Below are 19725 nucleotides of genomic sequence, written 5' to 3'. Positions count from 1 at the left end.
CTGTGGGTCCACGGGCCCGGGGCCCTCAGGGTGGCCCTCGGTGGGCACGGGGACCAGGAAGGCCTGTCCTCTCAGCGGGCACGTAGACCTGGGAGGCCGGTCCCTCCTCGGGCAAGGGAACCAGCGAGGCCTGTCTCCTCTGCGGGCACGGGGGACCTTGGAGCTGGACCCTCAGCGGCCACGAGGACCACAGCGGCCTGTGACTCCGGAAACACCGGGACCGTGGGGAGGCCTATCCATCCTTGGCATTGGGTCCGTGGGGTGAACCATCCTGTCGGTGGGTATTGGGGGCCCCAGCTTAGCCCATTCTCAAGCATCAGGGCCCATGGCCTGATCAGGCTCCGAAGTGTAGCCCGCCAGTGGCATCATCCCAGCCCTTTGGCAGCTTGTCCCTAAGGTATTGGAACCCTAGGGAGTCACCACAGGTTGAACCCAGGGTGGTTTATGTTCCAGGCCTTTATCCTGTATTCATTTGGGTTTACATACATTGGTTTGATTCCAGGAACATCTCTGCTGAGCACCTCATCTTCCTGCAGCATTTCTGGATGCCTCAGACAGCGTCATTGCCAAACCATCCTTGCAAGGGCAAAAGCCTTGGAACTTAAATGCATCCAGATGGTGGACCTTGGACCTCGGAGGACATAGCCAGAAGTCAGTGATGTTTCCTTGATACATTAAATGTTAATATGTTAAAACTTAAAGAGTTTCAGATGTGTTCATCTTGCATTTTTTGGTGTGGCCCAGTCATTCCACTAAGTGATGTGCCTGCAGGGCAACAAAGTATTAGGCCAGGTTAAGAGTAAACGATAAGCTGGGTACTGTGGCCTACACCTGTAATCCCAGCGGCTTGGGAGGCTGATACAGGAGGATAGCAAGTTCAAAGCCAGGCTCTGCAAAAGTGAGGTGCTAAGCAATTCAGTGAGCCCCTGTCTCTGAATTTGAAAAATACAAAATAGGGCTGGGGATGTAGCTTAGTGGTCCAGTGCCCCTGAGTTCAATACCCAGTACCCCCCCTCAAAAAAAAAGTAAATGATAAATGACCAGAGAATAACCATTTGTTCAAGGAAGTCAGAAGCAGTCTAACATGATGTCAGAGGCTCAGCAAAGTTAGTTCAAAGCAATAGACAATGACTACTCTGAGCATACCAAGGTGTTACAGGGGCGTCAGAAGTAAGAACAATCCACTGGCCAGAAACTTGAACTTGGAAGGGCAAAAAAGACAAAACCAATAATAAGTTGTAACGAGATTTTTAAAAGTCCAGTAGAGAATTTTGAGAAAGCAGGACTAATTACCACTAGAAAAATAGGAAGGATGCTGTTTTAACTATATCTTAGAAAAAGGTTTGCATTTTAACAGAGTTGGTTAGGAAAGATCTTTTCAGGTGAAGACCAGTCAAGAAGGGAAGCTATATGTCAGCTGCTTTATGTGTGTCCATATATGTTTCCTTATAGTCATACAATTCCTGAAAAACCTCAATTAGATAAGTTTCTCATACTTAAAAAAAAAAAACAGCAAGAAACCAGAGGTTATTTCCAAGATCTGCCAGCCAGTGAATGGCAAATGATGATTGTTTTATCAACGTCTGTTTTTGAGTAGTGCTGTGTGCTTTTATGTAAAACATCTCTAATCCTTATAGCAGTTCTGCAAGATGTCCTTTTACAGATGAAGAAATTGAAGTTGAAAGAGGTTAACTAATTTTCTAAAGACAAATCCAGGGTTCAGAATCTGCTTGCCTCTTCATTCCTTGCTATTTCTAATTGCATCAAAGCAGGAATCTTAGCCGGGTACAGTGGCACACACCTGTAATCCCAACGGCTGGGAAGCTGACGCAGGAGGATCGAGAGATCAAAGCCAGCCTCAGCAAAAGTGTGGTACTCAGCAACTAGTGAGACCCTGTCTCTAAATAAAATACAAAATAGGGGTGGGGATGTGGCTCAGTGATAAGTGCCCCTGAGTTCAATCCCTGGTACCCGCCCCCCTGCAAAAAAAAAAAGGGGGGGGGATCTTAAGTTTGGGCAAAATCTGAGTATTATTTCCATATGCATGTTAAGGCTCAAGTAGCATGTAAAGCTGAGAATAAAGGTTAGAGGCAAATCATAAAAACTTGGACATAGGGGCTGGGGATGTGGCTCAAGCGGTAGTGCGCTCGCCTGGCATTCGTGCAGCCCGGGTTCGATCCTCAGCACCACATACAAACAAAGATGTTGTGTCCACCGAAAACTAAAAAATAAATATTAAAAATTCTCTCTCTCTAAAAAAAAAAAACTTGGACATATAAATTAAGTTAATTTGCTTTATATGTGGCAACCAAGGGTTGCCATGAAGAAATAATCCTACAAACCTGCAAAAGGGGTATGGCTGAAGAAAATGCAAATTCTTGCAAAGCAATTTTACCAAAGTAACTTCAGTAACTACACACAATGGTAACTTGACAGAAATTTGAAGACACTGCTTTTAACACTCATTAGGAAGAAAACACATTATCCAAACCACAGAATTGTCTGATTTTCTGGGTAACGGAATCTTGCAACTAATTATGCTCTCCTCTCTTCTTCAACTAAGGAGCTTGAAATCCAATTTAAATTCACCTTTTGTAACTAGAGGATTTGTTGGATGCATTCTGCTACTTCCTCTGCCTTTGGTTTTTCTGTTTTTTCCTTTCAATATAGTTTCCTCAGCTATTTATTCACCCTGATAGGCATATACTTTTGTAAATTGCTTCAAATTCACAGAACAAAATATGATTTAAATTCAAACACATATAACGCAGCCGTGGGGATTATAGGCATGTGCTACTGCACCAGGCTAAGATTCCTGCTTTGATGCAATTAGAAATGGCAAGGAATGAAGAGGCAAGCAGATTCTGAACCCTGGATCTGTCAGAGCAGAGTGAAGGAAAAGCAGAGGCTCAGCATGACAGAATAGGCAGCTCTCCAGTGAGAACACAGGTACCATCTCATTTAAAGATAGTGTTGCTGGCCACAGTAGCCACGCCTGTAATCCCAGCAAAGAGTGAGCCTGAGGCAGGAGGATTGCAAGTTCAGGGCCAGCCTCAGCAGCTTAACAAGGTCCCACACAACTTAGCAAAGTCCTATCTCAAAACAAAAACGGCTGGAGATGTGGCTCAGTGGGTTAGCACCCCTGGATTCAATTCCCCAGTACCAAAAAAAAGGGCAGTATTGCAAGAACCTCCCACATGGTTTATTTGACTGGACCAATGTCCAGAAAAAACTGACCCCTGAGGGGCTGGGGATGTAGCTCAAGCGGTAGCACGCTCACCTGGCATGCATGCAGCCCGGGTTCGATCCTCAGCACCACCTACAAACAAAGATGTTGTGTCTGCCAATAACTAAAAAATAAATATTAAAATTCTCTCTCCCTCTCTCTCTCTTTAAAAAAAAAAAAAAAAAATGACCCCTGAGCTGCACCCATCATCCATTTCCTCCTTATAACTGTTGCCAGTGGCAACTGAGTGTTTCCTCTGAGCCTTTTCCCTTCTCCACTTGTAGGCCCATTACCTACTGTGGTTGCCACTATCATATCCTAACCTACCACCAGAGGACACTCGAGTCACAGAGGGAAAAGGAAGATGTGTGTGGGTGGGAGAGCTCTTCACTTTGCTCCTTAAGCCTCTGCAGCATGAGAATGTCATTCTGGAGCCACAGGCATTAGTGGCCTGGAAATGAAGGCAACCAGAGAACGCACAGCTCAGATGTGGGTCTGTCACCACTGGAGCCCTGAACCAGGTGGATCCCAATCCTCTCTGTGTACTTTTCAGTTATGTGAGCCAATGAGAGCATGCAAGGAAACCCAGATTAAATTAAGGTCTCTGCCTTTGGCATCCAGTCCTAACTGAAGTTACTTTGGTGAAATTGCTTTGGAAGAATGTGCACCATCCTCAGGCACACCCCTTTTGCAGGTTTGTAGGATTGTTTCTTTGTGGCAACCCTTGGTAGAAGAATGTTGGAAGGGTTTCTCTGTGTTGTGACCCAAGACCTTTTTCCTAAACATCAGATGTATTTCTAACGGCATTCTCAGTATTCCCAATTGCATGTTGCATCAAACAGAACCAGAATAAAGCAGGTGTATTTAGCCCGCCACATCCTTGTTCTTCAAGTTCTCCTATGAAAGGGGATGTGAGTACCACTAACACGCTGCCATCCCACCTCCCAAGACCCAGGAGAGATCCCTTGCCCGGCTGGTTTATTGCAGTATAGCTAGCATTCAATAAACTGCATAAACTCCAAGTGTATGGTTTGACAAGTCCTAACCTGCACAGGGTTAACCATCACCATGTGAAGAGAATACATTTGTCACCCTGAAAGGCCCTCCTGCCTCTGCCACCCTTCCTCCTACCCCCCAAGCAGTTGCTCATGATTCTAGATGAGTTAAAACTCCCTAGTTTAGTATATGCGAAATTGTATGCATGCTCTGTTTTGGGTGAGAGGGGCAGTCACCCCTTCCATTAAGCACAGTTATTTGGAAAATCATCTATGCATTGATTCATAACTCATTCCTTTTGATCATTGGATAATGTCTGGGAATCATTCTTGCTTACCCTTCTTTACTGCAGCCCTCAGTCACTTCACCCACATCCTGTCTGTCTCTAGTGTGTCTTCTCTCTGCCCGATCAGACTTGCAGCCAGGCACCTGCTTAGCTTCAGTCAGTGTGGCCTCCCGCCGCACAGGGCTTCTGCCTGTGTGCACAAGCCACATGTACTGCCCCCTGCAGGAGTTCCCAGATGTGTTCTTTGTGTGCCTGAAGTAAACCCAATTCAGTTATAATGTAGTATCCTGATATATGACTATATTTTGTTTGCTAGAATTTTGTTGAAAGTTTGTACAGTTGTAATCACAAATGAAACTGGCTTTCACTTTCTTTTTTCTTGGTGTCTTTGTTCTGCTGTCTGGATGATGCTAGCATCATAAAACAAACTAAAAAATGTACCATTACCTTTTACTCTAAGAGTTCTCAAAGATTGGAATTGTACTTCCTTATTTTTTTAGTCACTTCTGAAGTCATATGATACGGGAGGTTTTTCATGGGCACATTTTTAATTACAGATTCAATTTCACAATATTTAATGGACAGTTTTGGGTTTTTTTTAACATGTTAGTGTCAGCACTTTTACAGATGTGTCATTTCATCTGAGTGTTCAAGGGCAGTAGTGTGGCACTCCGGACACTGCCCTTGCTCAGCGCATTTGACCCGTGGGATAAGTACAAACGTCCCCTTCCATCCTGACCTTGTGTTTGCCTTTGTGAGAGCTGATTTCAGGTGTCGACTTGACTGGATTAGAAACACCAGAAACCTGGAAAAGCATGCTTTGGGATGTGTTGTGAGGGTGCTGCAGAGGTGGTCAGCATCTGAGTCTTCATGGACTCATGGGGAGACCACCCTCAGTTTAGGTGGGCACTATCCAGTCACCCAAGGCCCAGGAGAGAAAGAAACAGAAGGCAAATCGGTACTTTGCCCAGTGAGCTGGGCATGCAGGTCTCTTGCCCCACACATCAGATATCCCGGCTTCCTGGTCCTGGGACTCCAGGCCTGGCACCAGCAGCCCTTCCCCAGTTCCCAGGACCATTGGCTCCCCTGGTCTGGAGGCCTTCAGACTTGGACCAAGCCAGGTAATCAGTGAGCACCCCAGGGTCTGCACTATAATGGCATGAGCCGGTTCCCACATAAATCCCCTCTCGTGTGTGTATGTACCTATATGTATAGATGTCCTATTGGTTTCGTCTCTTGGGAGAACCCAGATTAATGCAACCTTTTTGTCTCTTCTTGAAAGGTCTTGGAGGAGGCTCAATTTTATCAGTCTTTTGGAATAACCCGTTTTAGTCTTTGTTGAAAACATTTTTTTATTTCTTTAATTTTTGTTCTTTTTTTCTCCGTCCCTCTCTTCTCTTCCTCTCTTCTCTTCCTCCTTCCATTCCTTCCTCTCTACTTTTTATTACCATCTATCTTTGTCCTTTTTCTACTACTGTAACAGAATACCTGAGACTGGGTGACTTACAGTGAACAGAAACTTACATTACTCGTGGTCCTGGAGTTTGGGAAAGCTGACAGACCAGTACTGGCATCCATGGAGCCTTTGTGCTGCATCATTCAGGGCCAGAGGCTGAGGGCAAGGGAGAGCGAGCCAGAGCACCAGGGCCAGACTCTTCTCCAGTGCGTGACCTTTGGGGACACATTGATACCACAGAACCAGCCATATCCAGAATGTCACTTTGTTTTGCCATTTTTTTCTCTGACTCATGGGCTCTTCAGAAGTACATTTTTTAGCTTCCAAACATGGGGGCATCATGATTATTTTACCAACTTGCTCATCCTGGGATAAGATCACTCTGTACTGTTGCCCTTCCAGTGCTCCGTACCAGTGGCACATCGGGCCTTCGCCCCGGTGCCCTTACAGTCCTTCATACCAGACAAGAGCTTTGGAGATGGGCATGGTGATAGCTGTCCAGCAGTGTGAATGACTTCAAAATGTCAGAATGGTGAATTTTGTGTTATGTTGGGTTTACTATAATTTTTAAAAATAATAAAAATAAAGTACAATGTTTGAAGTCTTCTTTCCTAGAGGGCAGACATCAATTTGATCTCCTGTTAACAAAATTCATTTTCAGATCTATAGATGAGAATTATTGGCACTGCCGTCAATTTTATACCTTTTGATTTCTATGAACGGAGACATAAATATCCTCATTAAAAGAAAGAATAGTACTTTACTGGCACCCCAGGCCAGAGGCCCTGCTGGAGCTCCCATGAACTAGATTTGGTCACCCGCCCACATCAGAAATAAGAGAAAGCAGCACAAAAAGGGAAGTGGATTTTATCCCAGTTAGGCCAAAACCAGGAAGGCAGCTACTCTACCTCTGCCCATCCTATGATAATGGTGCAGTGTATAGGAACAAAATCCGGGAAACAAATGTGCATATGCAGCCAGACCCTGCTGCCAGAGATTTCACAATTCCAGTTTTTCAACCCTCCTTCGGGCCTGCCCAGGCTCTGGGGCCAGTTCCGTTTCCAGCCTCAGTATGAGGAAACTCGGTTGCAGAAAACAATTATCAGGAAATAGGGGAGGCTGGGGCTTCTAATTTTAAAGGGGCTGTCACAAAAGAAGCAGATGTCTTGAAATTTGGTAAGTCCTGGAATGTCTGGCTCTGCACAGGAAGGGCCCCCAGAAATGTTTTGTCGTGTTCTTGTCTGACAGTTTCCATACAGTGTATGGATGGCCCTTCCCTGCAGTGTGGAGCATGGAGAGTCAGTGACCACTCGGTATTCCATTTCATTTGTCATGTCACAGCATTGTCACCTGTTCAAGTGCCTGACTTGTCCCCTAGACAGAAGCCCAAAGCCTGATTTCAGGTCCATCTTGAGAAGCAGGTGGGAGAACAAGAAAGTATGGCTGGAGATGGGGCTGAAGAGCCTGGGCAGAGGCAATGGACCCCACAGAGAGAAGCAAGCACCTCCGAGTGGAGGAGAGCTCACTAAATGGGACGACTCCCTGTGGCAAGCAAGAAACTGGCTCATCAGCCAGGAAAATGGAGAGGGCCTTTCTCCACTGGGAAGCTTCTCCTAGCTGCTGCTCTGCCTGCCTTTCCGTCTGCCAAAATGGAAGTGTCAGTGGAGGCTGACTCCCTTCTACAGCATGTGAAAAATAGTCTGCTTTTCTTGATTGGTGTTTCTTTCCACACATGCTAAAGGCTACTGAATTGCAACCCTGGCAGTGGATGGACCTCATGGGTTAGTGGCACAGTTGGAGAGCTGGAGGCTGGTGTGAGGGCTGCAGGGCTAGATCAAGGTCACAACAAACAGCAGTGGTGTCACTGAGCTTGCAGGTAACTCATGGGTGCTACTGTCATTGCTGGGCTCTGGGAGGAAGCCAGCAGCTTCTCCAGTCCCTCTGGTGTGGGGTAAGGTGACTGGTGATGGACAGACATGAGAGTGAGGCTTCCTTTTGATGTTTATCAGGTGACAAAAACTGTCAAGTTAAAAATCACTAATCTCGGGCTGGGGTTGTGGTTCAGCTGCAGAGTGCTCACCTAGCACGCGCAAGGCCCTGGGTTCGATCCTCAGCACCACATAAAAATAAGTAAATAAAATAAAGATATTGTGCCCAACTACAACTAAAAAAATGAATATTAAAAAAAATCACTAGTCTCCAAGGAATAATAACGAATTATCTTAAAATACGGTTGGCTGAGTTTGCTGTCAATACTAAAAGTCTTTTCTAAAATACAGAATAATGATCTAGATGAAAGAGTTTCTAACATCACTAGAGATTTTTTTTCTAGAAACTTAAATGTAATTAATCTCATGGAAATATAATTTTCTGGGACACCAGTGAAAATTTGCACTACACAGTGGAGACTCATTGAAACAGGATTAAGATAAAAAATGCCACATAGAAGGTTCTGAGTTTGAGTATGTTATCTAAGCACACTAACCCTGTTTGTCCAAAAAGTAGAATAATACTTGCCTTACAGGGTCAATGTCAGTATGAGAAAAATGAAAGTACATTTGGGCTCCAAAGGACTTAATATGGTAATCTTCGTGAAATTCAAGATAGCTACAAAAACCAGCATTTTCATTTTTCCTTTCTCAGACTTATTTTTGCTGTTAAAGAAAATTAATGAAACTTGTTAAAAGACAGAAAGTTTTATTGGGAGCAGGGCATGGCTTTTTTTCAAGATGTAGGGACTACTTCCTTGGGATTTTGCAGCAAAACAGAGAAATTGGGCTCAACACCAAATACAAGGAAAGTGGGTTTCTAGTCAGGAAGCAAGGTGGGGATCAGTGGATGGACTAACAGGAATGTCAAACTAGTGGGGCTTTGGCTAAACCAACCTAATGATAATTGTTGGGGGCAGGCTAGGTAATCAGACCTCAAGTGGGGAGCCGGTAGACATGCAGGATGAGGAACCTGCTCAATATAAGGATAATCAGATATGGGGCAGGGGGCTGGATCCTGGATAAACTGAATCAGCAGAAACAATATGAAGTCCAAACATTAAGTGTTGAGAGCCACAGTTTAGTCAGTATGATGCCTGGCATTTTTGCCAGAGGGAATGGTTGAAAGGTGACCCTGCTCTGGGATTAGGGCGGATCCTGCTGCCTCAGGCGCCTGCTACTTTGGAGTTCCTGTTGAGTTCGTTGAGTTCTCGCTGGGTTCTGAGAGAATTGGCATGCGGAGCCCGGTGGAGGCAGTGTGTTCCCGGGAAGTGTGTGTAGAGTGCCGGTGAGAGTTCGGGAATAAAGGTTGCTGTTTGAATCTACAAGGCTTTGTGGCAACTCGGTTCTTTGTGTCCAGCCAGACTGCGGCAATTAAGCCTTGGTTGAAAAAGTGCGCAGAGCCGAGTGTGGTGGTACATGCTCGTAGTCCCAGTGACTTGGGAGGTTGAGGCAAGAAAATCATAAGATCAAGGCCAGCCTCAGCAACTTAGCAAGACCCTGTCTCAAAAAGGATGGGGGATATAGCTCAGTGTAATCACCCCTGGGTTCAAGCTCCAGTGCCAAGAGAAAATGTGCTCAGAGGCGCCTGAGTGGAGCTTGGCCAGAGAAAATCAAAATCATGGTCATCACTAGTGAGTATCCTTGGGGTCAGTGCTCAGCTCTAACGGGAAGCCCGCAGTGAACAAAGGTGGAAAATAAGTGCTGTCTCTCCCTCTTAACTCAGAACTCAGCCATTATATCATTCCTGTGTAGTACTGGGGTTGAACTCCAGGCCCCATGCATGCTAGGCAGGCACCTCACCACTGTAACTCAATCATCTTAACAAACTGCCACTGAAAAGACACTGAAGTACCAGTCGTCCTCTCCTTAAACTGCGCTCGGTGGGGGCTGAGCAGGGCTGTCTGGTTGAGGTTAATTTAACGCGTTCCATGGACTATTCTGTGATTTTAATGGAAACCATCTGATCTAAGAAACTTGAGGAGTTTTTGTGGAAAGGTTGACGTGGCATACAAATGCTGCCATCCAGAGGAAAGCAAGTGAGCTGAGGGCCAGGGCCTGGGCAGTCCTAAGGGCCTGGGCTGAACTTGAGGGTGGATAAGCCAGGGCAGGGCAGAAGGCTGATTAAAGCATAATGGTTTTGAAAATAAAGGCCCTGCAGAGACTGGTAGGAGCCCACCTGCCAACACGCTGGGAGCTGCAGAGATAAGCTGATCCTCCTTCCTAGGTCCAGGCCAAACGCCTCAGTGAAATTCTGTTCTGGTAACTTTTTGAGGATGTCAAATTAATGGAATGTACTGGGCTTTAAGGAAAAAAAAATGTTTTTAGGTTTTCAAAATTCAGCACCCCCAAGACTGCTCAGGGTCTGCCTGCCATGGTAAATTACTCTGCAAAGCCCACCTCCTCCTGGTCACAGAGACTGGCGTTTCTCAGTCACCTGGAGGCTGACTACAGGAGGAGGCTGGTCAGCACTGGAAGGAGTCCCTGCTCTCCACAGCAGACAGGACCCTGGGGTCACTGATTTTCTCCACAGTGATGCACAGAATGCATGGCAGCTAGGGAAGGGCACTCGTGAGACCACAGCCAAACCCACCTGCAGCCAGTGGACAGCCGAGGGCGCAACTGTCCAGCCTGCTCATTCTGAACATAGCCATCTCCGCTTCCACCAGGGCCTAGCTGCTCTGCTAGCCCTGCTCCTTTCAGGCCAGAGTGGGATCCCTGTGCCTGCTGGTCTAAGTTCCTGAAAGATCTTAGATTGTTTACTATTTCAACCTAACATGTTTTCAGTACCCAACCTCAAGCTCTGCTTTAGTAGCTAGAACATTCATGACAACTTCTCTCTCCTCCAGAGGTGAGAGGAATTCATTTTAACAATTTTCCATAGAAACAAAGTATGGAAAATGCCTGAGATCCAGCACTGAGCTTTGTATCCTATAGATAACTAAGTTTGCATTCTATAGCCTTCAAGGATCTGTCTGAAAGCCAAATTGAATTGGGGGTAGGTGGTTTTGGGGCCTGAACCCAGGGTGCTTTACTCCAAGCAATATCCTGAGTCCTTGTTTATTTTTTTATTTTTAGACAGGGTCTCAATAAATTGCTGAGGTTGACCTTGAACTTGCCATCCTCCTGCCTCCACCTCCTGAGTTGCTGAGATTACAGACATGTACCAATATACCTGGTGTTAAATTGAATGCTTAAGGAATAGGTTTGCCTGAGGAGCCAAGGCTACAAGCTTTGAAAGCCTCAGCCACGTTGATCTGGGTCCTCCTGCCGAGATGGCCCACTTTTACTTCTGCACTCCCCAGCAGGCATCCGCGCCTCAGCACTGCTTCTTACCGCCCCATCCCTCGCCCCAGCGGCCAGCGGCACCTCCTCCCTCTACCACAGCTCCTCTGAAGTGGTGGGATTTTCCTTTCATTTTTTTCCTTTTAGTTTTTCATCAGACAAAACCCAGCCCTGACTACAGTGTTTGATGCAGTGAGCGGAGGCCCTGGACCTAGCCTCTCCTTACTGTCATTTTACGCAAGGACATGTGAACAGGGGGGTGAGCAAGAAAGGACATGTGGCACCACACTGCAGTGAGGGTAGGAGTGGGTGTCAGAGATAAACTAGCAAAGACCTACCCAGAGGGAGCTGACACTCCTGAAAGGCCGGCAGAGGTGGCCCGCTCCTCCAGGGAAGCTAGCTGTGGCACCTTCCCGAGGCCACCTGCAGCAACTAACTTGAGGTTTGGGTAGTCAGCCTGTTGTGTTACTCAACGATAGATACCAGCACCTGTCCGAAAATTAAGTTGAAATTTTAAAGTGTGTGTTTACATAAGGAGCCAAAAGAGAAGGAAGGCAGGGTTCAAAAATCTGAGGCATCAAACCTGGGGAACTGGCCAGCTGAGACAGCGGGGAGGCATGATCAGCTCTTCTCGAATGTAGTCAGTGGTTCTTAACTCAGAAGGCCTTTGCCTCTCAGGGGACACACATCCAGAGACACTTCAGGTGGTCACAGCCTGGAGGGAGGTGCTGCTGGCAAGTGGAGGGAGACCAGAGATGCTGTTAAACATCCCACAGTGCGTAAGGTAGCCGGCCCCCACAGATGAGCAGGTCCCAATGTTGAGGGAGGTGACTGAAGAGCTCTGTGGAGTGATTGGTTAAGAGAACAAGATGGGTTCAGGCAAAATAAAATCCTGAAATTGTTTGGGGAAAGAAATCTATTAGTATGTCGAAGGCTTGAAAAGCCTGGTAGCAAATAACCCTGCTTAAATGGGTTTGGTCTGGCTTTCCAAACCCTTTCCATGGTGCTGCAAGCAGGTGCCACCAGGTTTGCTAGAGAACCTGCCTTGGGTGGAAGGGGCATGGGTCTGTTTCCCACTCCTCTTCCTGGAGTCCCACAGCAGGCCCACAGTCTGGATGAGATCCTTGTTTTACCTGGAGCAGCCATCTGTCAGTCAGGGGGTGAAGTAGCACTGGCTGGCCAGCTAACCAGAGATCGACTGAGCCTGGGTGTGAGCCACCAGCAGGCCAGGTGGGAGAAACCAGCAGGCACCTGTGGGCCAGAGGCATGCTCCTGAAGACGCCCGACAGTGCTGCATGTCACTGTGCCTGTGGCTGTGCTGAGCAGTGTGGCTGCTGGGGAAAGCCTGCAGGAAGGACCTTCAACTCACTGAAGTCAACTACCACATGTGGCAGCCAGGAGTCTGCTCTCGGTCTTCCTGGCCTACCTTACCACAGTGTCTGTTATAAAAAGGTAATGATGCTTTGTTTATGGATAAGAGCAAAGTCTGCCTAGACAGCCCTGGGCCTGCCACACTGCAGAAGAGAGCTGGAGTGTTACTCTCTGGTGCCTTTCTCTCCTGAGAAGAGCACCCAGTGGTAAGAAGACTACCCTCCATCCCACCCAGCTCTCCCACTCTCTTTCTGCTCTGCTTTCAAAGAAACATACTAAACAACTTCTTGGTGCTGTGTCCTGCAATTCCAAAAATGGGAGAGGTCCCGGCAGCAGTGTCATGTGGCACAATGAGCCCTCGAGGAGTGTGGGCAGTAAAAGTTCAGCCTTTTATCATGAGCACAGAGCTTTGCATCAGAGTTGAGAGCAGCTAGTCCTAAGGGTTCTAGTGAAGGAGTCTTCTAGAAGGTTTCTTAGGTCTTGCCCAAACTTTAAAATCAAATCAGTAGCCTATAAACCCTGGAGTGTACAGATAAGTGTACCTCGAAATTGCCTTGGGGTCCTGCAGGAGCATTCGGAGCTCTAATCAGCACGTGGATCACAGTGGGGTAAGAAATACTGAGGCTTCTTGCATTTTTCCACTGCCTCGGCCCTTTCCCTGCCTCCTTGCTCCCTGGAGGCTTCTGGACAGAAGCAAGGACTTGGACTGAATTCCCTAATATAAGTTGTTCTGGGGGGGGGACAGGTCCTTCTCCTTTGCAGCTCTTGGAAGCTACCTCCTCATTGCAGCTCCGTATCTTATTGTAATACGTACTATGATAGGTTTTGAGTGGCTAAAAAGTAATTCAAATCACATAGTAATTTTTAAAAAGTGTAAACACATTTTTCAGCTGATCTTGACTCTTGAGTATGGATGAGCACCATGTCCCATGACTGGCGGTAGACAGCAGTGCCCAGGAGTCCTCTTAGGCCAGCAGTGTGTATAGGGGTGGTAGATGAGGGGCTACACGAGGGGCTCATGCCCGCCGTGTCCAGGTTTATTTCAACGGCAGTTGATATGCACAAAAGTGCAAATGTATAAGGGTCTGTATTCCTTCTCTTACTGAACTTAAAGTGGAAAAGCATAAAACATCCATATTTAATTAATAAGCACTAAGCTGTTTTACCTTAAAAAAATCCACCAAGTGTCAAACCAAGAGATTCAGGGTCATAGAGGGAGCCCTGTGGGAATTTAGCTGCATGCAGTGACAGCATATCACAGTGTGTGCCTGTGAAACGGCTCACTGCTGCCCAGAAGTTTCCTGTGTCCTGCAGGTGCCCTCTTGGCTGGGTCCTCATCCTGTCCCTACTCCTCAGTACCCAGCAGGCCACTTATCTCCGAGGATCCGCTTTTCCACGTTTCCCCATTTTTGTGGTAGTACTTTCCATGTCACCCTCTGTCCTTTGACATCTATGTTTCATGTTGCATTAACTTCCAAGCCCCTGACTGCACCTAAGCTGCTGCTAACAATGTATTCTCCATTTTCATTTAAAAATTCATGTTGAAAGTGAAACAGGGCTGAAGGTTGGTGATGATACTGCATAGCTGCACATAATTGCATTTATAAGGATCCAGTTCATCCGCATGTCCTATGTACAACTCACATCAACAGCTGAGGGGTGGAGGACACTTCAGAAAGCCCCACTGTGTTCTGGTATGTGACAATTTTGGCCAATCTGCATCTGTAATTTATGTCATTTTTAGAATATGAGATTCAAGAGCCATATTGCACATTCAGTAATTAATATTCAGTAATATTCACTTGGTACAGTAAAGGCAAATAATAAAATAAGCATTTAAAATCTTTGTTCCCTCAATTTATAATATTTTTAAAATCTCAAAGAAAAGGTTAAATTATTTAAAATACGTTTAAGAGTTTTAAAAAATATTTTAAAATTAGCACTTCGGGTTTGTATCCAACAATTCAAATGACAATTTTAATTGGCATTTTATTTCAGTAAAAAGAAAGTAACTTTCTACAGGGTTGTTATGTATAAAAGTGATAAATAATTATACTCACAGTTTTCTAAATGAATCTTGTAGAAGGGGCTTATTTGGGGTTGGGGTGTGGCTCAATGGAGAGTGCTTCCCTTGCATGTTCCAGGCCCTGGAATTGATGCCCAACACTGCAAAGCGTCAGGAGGCTCATTTTTGCTATGAATATAATTTTCATTGATGTTTCCCTTAAAGAAAAATACTTTCTTCATTGAAACAGCCTCCTAGACATCACTTATTTTACATTGGCAATTAGTCACGATCCTTATGAGTACTGCCATTTATTACTGTCTTGATACCTTGGAGGTATTTGGTGATTTCTTAAAATTTCTCAAGCTCTTGATAATGAACCTGAAAGGAGGAAAGGTTTAATTCATATTGGAACCTGAGTCTAGGTGTTAAGACCTCTGAGATTAAGTGCCTACGGTTTAATCTCCGTGATTCATAGACATCCCCCAATAAAACCCTGCACGGAGGTTTAGCGATTCCCTGGCACTCTTACGGCGGCTTGGCCTCCATTGATTCCCAGCACCGGCTCCAGGACCCCCGCCAGCGCCCACCACCCCCAGAGTAGAGCCCGCCCCCGCCCCAACCCCCTCTCAGGGAGAGGATCCCTGGCCCAGCCCACCCCAGCCCAGGGAGAGCCCTGCAGCCGGGTCCACCTCGGGAGGGAGAGACCCCCGCCAGCCCTGGAGCGAGGCTCCACAGCCCGAGCCCACTCCAGGAGGGGAAGGCCCCCAACCTTGGCCCCCTCCCACGGGAGATTCCTCCCACCCCTGCATCCCCCTTTGCGGGAGAGCCCCCCACAACCCAAGACCCCAGCCGGAGCCTCCCCACGGGGCCGAGAGCCCACCTCTCCAGAGACTGTGGGAACGACCCGCAGGAGGGGGTGCCTGATGGGGGTCGCACCCGGTGATCAGCAAGGTCTCCCCTGTGTCCTCTCACCTGGTCCCCATGGCTGCACCCACTTGCTCCCGAGCAGAGGGCCCGCCCTCTTTACCTAGAGCACCCTCCCAACTTTTCTCAGGTGCTGGTTGAAGACAGCAGAACCAGCTCAGAAACGTTTCATCAACGCGGAGCCAGATGCCCCTGGTCTCCGAAAGCCCCCAGTTCTGACTTCCGCTTTCCTTCTCTGCCTGTCCTTCCGGGCCCACGGAGGGAGTACCTCATCTTTAATGCATGACTGCTGTCACCTCCCTGCCCAAAGCCTGGTGAGCAGACCCTTCCATAAATCTGTTTCTGACAGCTGGTCCTTGTCCCCAATGCCAATCTAATAAGGAAGGAAAAAGGGTTTATTGCTTTGCTGGCAAAGGAGAAACACAGGGACTCCTGTCCCAGAGGCTGTGATTCTGCTCATCAGCAGGAACAGGCTTTTAAAGGGGTTGACTCAAAGGCTACATTCCACATGCTCTCTGTTGGAGCTGTAATTTCACTTGTTAATTTGGGAGATTACATTTTTGAGAGTTTCTGGTGCTGTCCCCAAGTCTGGACTACTTTGTTTCTGTGGTGGGTGTGTGCTCAAGGACAGGTAACTCTGCCTAGGATGGGCAAAAAGGCAATCCCTGAGATTAGGGAGGAGCGGAAAAGAGGAAAATACAGAAACATGTCCATTTTAAAAATAAGTTGCAGTGGCAGAGCAAGGGCTACTATATTCAAAGCATAAAATGGATCACTATTCCAAATTCTCTTCAGGTAGATCCTTCCGGAACCCTGAACAACAGCCAGGCCCCATGTCACCCCTGCCTGGGATACTTTTTTAAATATCTTTTTTTATAAGAGAGAGAGAATTTTTTTTAATATTTATTTTTCAGTTTTTGGCGGACACAACATCTTTGTTTGTATGTGGTGCTGAGGATCCAACCTGGGCCGGACGCATGCCAGGCGAGTGCGCTACCGCTTGAGCCACATCCCCAGCCCCCTGCCTGGGATACTTCCTGAGTGCTCTCCTGACAGGTAAGGTAGACACCTTAGGTGGTGTCTACCACCTAACTCCTTCCTGACCAGTCTCCCAGAAGCCTGGCTCCTGGGCCCCTCCTCCTGCCCTCACCTGAACCTCAGTGATTTTCTAGACCCTCTTTAGTGGAGGGCGTGAGGTTCATTGGAGGGCTGCCTTTTCTGTCTTTTTTTATTTTTGTGCTGGGGATTGAACCCAGGGGCACTTAACCACTGAGCCACCTCCCCAGCCCTTTTATTTTTTATTTTGAGACAGGGGTCTCACTAAGTTGTGAGGTTGGCTTTGAATTCACGATCTTGCCTCAGCCTCCTGAGTTTCTGGAATTACAGGTATGTACTACCATGCGCAGCAGCTTTGTCTTTCATTTCTTAATTGCTATTTTTTTGTTTTAAAAGTGAATTCCTAATGAATGCAAAACAGCTCAAAACATGCCCTTCCTGGCACCACCACCAGGAGAGATGCTATTGTGTTAGGCCACGTCCTGTATGCCACATAAATGCTTCTCCCCAGACCACCCTCCATGTCTCCAGGAGTCCTTCCCACATGCTGCTCCTCTGGAGTGCTGCTCTCCTGCCTGGCCTTTCCTCTGTGGCTTAGAGTTGATTCAGATATTCTTAAATCAATGCATCATTGCTCCTGAATTTGAACTTTCATTAAAGTTCATATGATTTCTTTTGTATTGTGCTTTTTTGCTCAGTGTTGTGTGTATGAGATTCATTGATGCTGAAGCATGTGGCCATGGTTTGCTTATTTTCGTTGTTGACTATATCATAATTTATTTATTTTTATGGGCCTATGGGTTATATCCATCAACTTTTTTTCATTATGACATAATGCAGAGTTTTATTATACTTCTCTTCTGATTTTAAAAGCACAGTGTGAAAATATCACAGCTATTACATTATTTCATGATTTCTGTTTGTCCCACATTAGAAATTTATTCTCCCTTACATTCTTGTCTTCTTTTGATTGGACTTTGTTTTTTTTTTTTTTTTAAAGAGAGAGTGCGAGAGATAGAGGTAGAGAGAGAGAATTTTTTAATATTTATTTTTTAGTATTTGGCGGACACAACATCTTTGTATGTGGTGCTGAGGATCGAACCCGGGCCGCACGCACACCAGGCGAGCGCGCTACCACTTGAGCCACATCCCCAGCCCAAGATTGGACTTTGTTTTGTCATTTTGCTTTTCCCCCTTCACTAGTTTGAAGGGCACCTTACAGGCTTCACGGAGAAGCTTCTTCATGCTCTGGAGAGTCTGGTGTTAATTGATCTCTTTTACCCTTCCTGGGTTTTGCTGGGCTCTTGCTGTCCTGTTTTAACCCTGTGGCTCTGAACTGCAGAAGGGGGTGCTTTACATAGCCTCATTGATTTCGGTTGGACTCCTGGTTTGCTGGGGTGCTTGTTCTCCACTCCTATTGACCTGACTCTGCCTGGGATCATTTCCTGCCACGCCCTAAACATTTCTGAGGAGTTCTCTTGGAGAGGCTATCTGGTGGCAGAACTGTAATTTTTTTTGTTTACCTGAATATGTCTTCACTTGGCTTAAAGTATTTTTCTGGTGTTAGTATTCAAGTTTACAGACTTTTTCTTTCAACCCACTGATGACATCCTTGTACTTGGCTCCTGCTGCAGATGGTTGTCAGCAATCAGGTCTGTTCCCTTGGAGACCTCCTCCCTCCTCCCTCCCGCCCTTGGTGACCAGCAGATTGCTGGTGTGCCTGACTGGGGGCTTAAATCCTTCCTGCTCTCAGGGATTCCTTGGCAGTTCTCAGAATTCATTCTCAGGAATCCCTCTTAGAAATAGTTTCTGCACATCTCTCTTGGCACCTTCCTCCCTCTTTCTTCTGGAATTGGCCCATATAGGATAGGCCTTCGCCTTAGTCTCCATACTCCTAACTCTTATTTCTCTCTTTCTCTCTCTACATTATGGTAAGTTTCTATAGAAGTGTTCATTAATTTTGTCTTCTGTAGTATCTAGTTAAATATATCCATTAAATTTGATAATTCAAATATTTTTCTTTTTTAATCTGATTCTTTTCAAATATACTTGATCAATTTTTTAGATTTCTATTTATAAAACTATCAAGCATACAAAAAAAGTTAGAAAAACTATAGAATGGACCCCTAGATCCAACAGTTCTTGATATTTTTGCCATACTTGCTTTATCTACTCATTGTTCTATGGATTATTTTGTTGAACTATTTAAAATAAATCCCAGACATCATATCATCCTTGTTGGGTGTGTGTGAGACCTTGCCTTTTGGTTTTATTTCCCCCATCAGGTTTGGCCCCGCTGAAGTTAAGTTTCCATCTCGTGAGAATAACATCACCTCACGTAATCCTCTACCCCTCCCCTTCCTTTCGGAAGGGCACCAAGACCAAGGGCGCCAAAGTCAAAAGTTTTCTCGACCAATCCCCAGGAGACATGTCCCCTTGCCGTTCCTAGTCACCCTGCCAATCAGCACCTGCCATGTCACCTGAGCAACCCTTCTTGAGCTGAGGCTTGCAGGCTCCCTCTCCTTTTCTGCTCTCTCCCTCTCCTTTCTTCCCCTTCGGGCAGTGCCCACCCCCCAATAAAATATCTTGGTTGAATTTCTGTCTCGGGTGAGTCACTCGCCTTTCAATCTTGCTCCTTCAGTATGAATTTCCTAACACTGGAATTTTGTTTCACTTTTACAACACTATTACTTTAAAACATACCAATAAACTCCTAATATTATTAATATCTAGCCCACATTTGGTTTTTTCAATGGTCTCTACCATGTCTCATTTTTCCAGTTAGAATCCATGAAGGGTTTCTTCTTTAAATTGTTTTCAATCTTATTTTATTTTTAGCAGCTTCCATGAGCTGTCATTGACCTACATTCATCCGCACATACCGAGGGCAGTTCAGGTGTCAGCATGGGTATACAGACGTGAGACCGTCGCCCGCCAAGGTCTGCACGTCTCCTGCCACCCACAGATATTCTCCCCTTCTGCTGTCCTCCTCCCTCCTGCACCCTGCTCTGCAGTCCAGGAGACCACTCATCTTCTTTCAGTCAGCACAGATTAGATTTCATCTAGCATTTTATACAAGTGGGAGGATACACTATATATCTTGTTTGTCTGATTTCTTTCACCCTGAAA

The 19725-nt window shown here is 46.1% G+C and overlaps 1 long non-coding RNA gene across 11 annotated transcripts in view; it reads left to right on the top strand.

The window, feature by feature from the left end:
* Positions 1 to 19725, top strand: part of LOC107153978 — a 73563-nt gene continuing 53838 nt past the window's right edge. For 4 of the 11 annotated variants that reach the window (XR_007348972.1, XR_007348968.1, XR_007348970.1 and 1 more), the window contains exons 1-2: positions 7 to 252; positions 503 to 651. This is a non-coding gene — a long non-coding RNA (uncharacterized LOC107153978). The other 7 variants (XR_007348973.1, XR_007348969.1, XR_007348967.1 and 4 more) reach the window with 7 other exon arrangements.

This window comes from Marmota marmota, unplaced genomic scaffold, assembly GCF_001458135.2.
Source record: "Marmota marmota marmota unplaced genomic scaffold, marMar, whole genome shotgun sequence".
Taxonomy (NCBI): Eukaryota; Metazoa; Chordata; class Mammalia; order Rodentia; family Sciuridae; genus Marmota; species Marmota marmota.
The sequence above is the reverse complement of the archived record's forward strand: the minus strand, read 5'-3'. Positions and strand labels throughout refer to the sequence as shown.